General features: G+C 35.4%; 1 long non-coding RNA gene and 1 pseudogene across 2 annotated transcripts; both read left to right on the top strand.

Annotated features, from left to right (window-relative positions):
- LOC140954961 (uncharacterized) lies at positions 1-1,504 on the top strand. Of its 2 annotated transcripts, none has more exons than XR_012168648.1 (2): positions 1-543; positions 886-1,504. It is a non-coding gene; the product is annotated as an uncharacterized lncRNA (long non-coding RNA). The 2 variants fall into 2 exon arrangements; XR_012168647.1 differs by having other exon boundaries at positions 863-1,504.
- Positions 1,505-4,582: 3,078 nt separating this feature from the next.
- Positions 4,583-5,220, top strand: LOC118052048 (triphosphate tunnel metalloenzyme 3-like; annotated as a pseudogene).
- Positions 5,221-5,258: the final 38 nt, after the last annotated feature.

The raw sequence follows: 5,258 nt of genomic DNA, 5'->3' as shown, positions 1-5,258 counted from the left end.
TCCAGACAAACACGTGGGAAGGTGTCCATGCTACTCGGCAACAAACTCAGAGCAAAAAAATATCTTGTCCGGTTCCACGTCCCCCCGAATTATTTTCTGCGTCAATAAGAGAGATGCCTGAATCGGACATATGAGATGAGCCCGTAACCCGTTGCTTTTTTTCATGAAGACCAGATGCGCTCTTAGCTTCATCTATCAATCGAAGCCCCACCCCTAAGCCCTGAACTCACGGAAACCACAGAATCATCCCTCTGTTGCCAGTCTCGGCCAATTGAATCTGACTGAGCTTGCTTTGCCTATGCTTCAGCCAGACTCCTTAATTATTAAGGGTAGGAAAACATGGAATGAAAAGGATGCCAAATGAGTTGAAAGATGGCAAAAAACCCGACTGCCTTGTAAGAAATGAAATCTGAACTTTATTGGCTCCATCACCGGAACCAGCAGCAGCTTCTCTGGTCCGATTCCGTGAGATCATGATGCGTGGCTACCTCATGTTGAGGAAGATGATCAACCGAAGGAGAAGAAGACGACATCACTGTCAAGGTAAGTTCATCTTCTTTTAAAGTTTTTTTTATTATTATTTATTTATAGACGAAGGCGGCGATCTGCGAAGGAGGAGAAGGAAACCGAGTTTGAGAACGGATTTTTAAAAGTTGATTGTTGTCGAAGACTTTGCAATCTGCTTCCTCTGGAGTTGACACTATCTTAGATTGAGCCGGATTGCATAAGGGAGAAATGGAGCACCAAATATATATAACCAATTGTTAATCATTATTACAAATTAATAATTAACCAAATTGCTATTTCCTTTGGCAAAGCAGATTGCAAGCAACAGGTAATTAATTACTCATGTATTCTACAGGGTTTGTTGTTTTTTTTTTACAGCATTCATGCATGATTTGCGTGGAAAAGCAAGAAGAGAAAGAAGCAACCTGGCCTGGGGGAGGTGCTTGTTGTTGTTGCTGGTCTGTCGTGAGGATGGTGGTCGACGGTGGAGCTGCTGGTGGTCCACGGTGGAGGTGCTGGTGATCGACTACAGCTACTGGAAAAGGTAGAAAAACAACGGTGTATTAATTCCCTCAAATACTATTTACTTGATCAAACATAAACACTTCATGCCTTCATGGGATTCTTTTATTGTTTCCCATATTTTTACTTTTCAGACTTGCCATAGCGATATGATCTTTGATGTTTCGGTGAGATCCATGTAGCGTTTCGTTACCTTCTTTGTTACCCCTGGACTTCCATGAACGTTTGACATGATCATAGGTTTAGCTTATCTGACTGTATGGGTAATCATAAGACTTTTGGTTGCTTTTATCATCCATCAACGATTGAATAAGGGTAGTTTTAGATGCATGTCTCACTCTATTTACTGTATCAGGAGCTTTGAGAAGTGTCTGTAGTTGACAGGATAGAAAAAAAAGAAGAAAATCTCTATTTGAATGTGCCCCTCCTTTCATAATTCTCTGGAAAATAAATGATAGGTTTTTTTATGTATCAATCATCAGTCTTTAAGTTGAGTTGGAACATACAGTTCCATCTTCTGAAATATGTTAAAAGCTACTGTCACTCTAAAGTTGCTTGCTGAGAGAGGTGGGAGCTGAGAGATGCATGATTTACGTGGAGAAGCAAGAAGAGAAGAAGCTACCTAGCCTGCGGGAGGTGTTTGCTGCTGTTGCTGGATGGTGATCGACGGTGAAGCTGCTGGTGATCCACTTCAGCCACTGGAGAAGGCAGAAAAACAACGTGTGGATGTTGATTGCTAGTGTGGGTTTTGGCTGGGGAAAAGAAGAGGTGACAATGTGATCAAATAACAGAAAAGGAAACAATGAAAACGGACATGATGCCAAAGATTATATAGATGTCAGTTCCCTTGATAGAAGGAAAAGAAACCCAATTACACGGAAAGAAAACAAACAGCAGCCTAATTTTTGAAACCATTTCAGAAACCATCATGATGTCGCTGACAGAAGAAAAAAGAAGAAGAAAACTTACACAATTATAATATATTTAATGACAGGCGATATGTTTTGGCATGTTTTTGGCAGTGAAAACCGTGGGGAAAGCTACAGTACTTTCCCCACGCGTTTTAGAGTTCTTTAAAATAGGGGTAAGAGTAAATATAATCTATCATACTAAAACCCTATCTAAAATTGACATGGAGTAAGTCTTGGATGTCAAATAAGTTAATTTAAATTAATTCAAGTTGATTTAATTTTTTATGTTTTAAAAAATATATATTATTTTAAAAAAACTAGTGAGTCAATTCGTCTTTTATTTTTATTAAAATTCATTTTAATTTATATCATAAATCACAATGAATCAACTGTCGGTAGTATTAATTTTAAATTGATGCCTAGAAATCCACTTTATGGTATGCCTACATTGTATCCTCACTCACAAACATAATTCAAGACAAATTGGGACTCCCAGAAGAGATAAACATTGCTAGTAGGTCCTTTTGGCTTGAGATTGCATTGATAAGTAACCTTATATCTTGTATTCATAAGAACCTAGCTTTAGCTATTTTTATTTTTTTTTTTAGTTTAACGTGGGTGTCCGGGCCAGCTTGCACGCACCTCGACTAATCTCACGAGCTTTTGAAGTTAACGACTATATAAGTCTCCAGTGACCATCATATGAGCAACCTAGAGCTCGAACTTAAGACCATAGAAGGAGCAAACCTCTTGATTCTAAGTTTTTTACCACTGGACAACTACATAGATGATTTCTAGCTATTTTTTCTTTCGTTTGATTGGATATATACTTTATGTATCCATCCAAAAGATTTGACCAATTTTTTTAAGGAAGCGAAAGTCAAGAAACAAAAAAAATATTGTTTTGGATAAGAATGCAGTCGTCAAGCGGATCTGATTGGTTATGGAAAGATAGGAATGTCTGAGAAATCGCCAAAAAAAAAAAAAGATATACCACAAGGAGTCCCAAGACTTATGCTTGAAGAGGATATCGAAACCCAAGCATAGAGAACTGGCTCATTGAGATAATCAATGTAGTTATTTTTTAAAAAATATTTATATTAAAAAATATATTTTTTTTAATTTTTAAAATTATTTTTAAAATTAGTATATTAAAATAATTTAAAAACACTAAAAAATATATTAATATGAAGTAAATAAAAAAATAATTTTTTTTTTAATTTTTTTTAAAATACAGAAATAAAATAGGTATATTTAATGAATTATTGAGTTAATATGATAAATTTATGATTTGAAATCTAATTAGAGCCTTAGCTTCACTATTTTTTTTCTTTTAATAAATCTCATTCCGTTTTTAGATGCAATAAAATGGTAATTAGCATGAAGTGATAAAATTATAAATGTTGCAACAAATGAACACCTTTTCTAGTTCATTGCAATATCCACAAATATTGTTTTATACAGAAGAGATAATACTCTCACCACAAATTATATTTAGGATAATTATAATATTAGATTAAGATTATGGATTAACTCACTCAATTTTATTTTTTTTTCAAATAATATTGATTTAATTTTTTTTAATAAAATAACATATTTAAATTTAGATTTTCAAATCAATATACAAATCGAGTAACTTTTTAATCCAATCAAGTTTTCACAACTATAAATATTTATTAAACCTATAACTTTGATTTATATATGCTAGATTACAACTATTCAAGCTAAATCTATCCATGATCGTGAACTCTACAATTATTAGCCATGGAAAAGATCTGACTTGATAAAAAAATCCGAGTTATTGGTTTAAAAAAATCAAATTTATATTTTATATTTTTGTTATAAAAATCTGACTTGAGAAAAGATTTGAATCACTTATTAAAAAAATTAATTTATATTAACTCAATTTTTTTAAAGATAAAAAATATATTGTTTTTTATAAATAATAATAATAAAAAAACAATTTAAAAGTCAAGTTTTATTCTAGATTGAACCAGATTGCAAAGTCGACTTGAATAGTTTATCAAGCCAGGCTGAATTAGTATTTATTCTATCTTCTTCAACTGGAACTAATTTAATCATAGGTCAATCGGATTTTAGACTAACCTTCCGGCCCATCCGAGTTTTATAAATAGGGATTTTATGGTAAGCCATTGTTTTGCATGAGCTGCAAGTCGTCCACCTTAATAATTGGTACGTAGCAGGGCAAGTCGCCCAACATCAGATTCAATCATTGGTATGTTTGCATGACAAGGCCGTCCACGATGAAACTTTCCCACCAGGCTTTTTTTCACTGAACTTGTTCTCAGATGCCAAAACACGGGCGCCTCTCCCTCTTTCCCTCAGCCAAAATGCTAAGAAGAAAACCAACAAAAATCCAGGTCAAAATTGAAGACAAAGAAGAACTTGAAGAATCCCGAAAGCCCACCATCGCCACCACAACCACAACCACCTCCTCCTCCACCACTGCCACCAGCACCTCCTCTCTCCTCCACCTCCTTGACCACTCCAAACCCAACCCCTCTTCCAAATCCAACCGTATTGGCCTCTCCCCATAACCAAAAACCCGACAAAAATAAATAAATAAAATTTACCAAAAACCCACAAAAAAGATCGAAACTTTTTGCAAAAAAATCCACAAAATAATTTAGCCCTTTATGGAGGTGGAGGTGAAATTGCGTCTGCTTGATGCAGTCAATCACAGTCGCTTAAAAGAAAATCCTTTCACCATTTCACATAAAAAAACTTAACCAAAAAAAATGTCTTTTTTTGATTCTGCCAATGGCATTCTTGCTTCTCAAAGGGCAGTGCTTCGCTTGCGTTCATTCAGTAACAACAGCAACGAAAAAACTCGTTGTGTTTTGTCTCTCAAGGCAAAGCCATTGCTGATCAATGGGGTGAGTCGTGTCGAGGAGGATGAGGAGGAAATAGAGCCATCGACTGGGGAGCAATGTGTGGAGGAAGCAAGCAAGTTGGGGTTGACCGAGTCGAGGATTATTAAGAGGTGTAAAGATGAGTTTGGGATTGATGGGGAAATGGGTTTCGTGTGTTTAGGTGGGTTTGAGAATTTGAGGGATGTTTATGAGTGGAGAGGGTTGAAGTTGGAGGTTGATGAGAGTAAATTTAGTTTTGGAGTGTGTTACGAGATTGAGTGTGAGAATGACGATCCTGAAAGAGTCAAGAGGGAACTTGAAGGGTTTTTGAAGGAGAATGGGATTGATTATAAGTACTCTGAGATGTCAAAGTTTGCGATTTTTCGAGCTGGGAAATTGCCTTAGTAAGTTGAAAGATTAATTTTTGGACATGTTTTTATTGTTT

Source organism: Populus alba, chromosome 18 (assembly GCF_005239225.2).
Source record: "Populus alba chromosome 18, ASM523922v2, whole genome shotgun sequence".
Taxonomy (NCBI): Eukaryota; Viridiplantae; Streptophyta; class Magnoliopsida; order Malpighiales; family Salicaceae; genus Populus; species Populus alba.
This window is presented reverse-complemented; position numbering and strand designations above follow the sequence as displayed.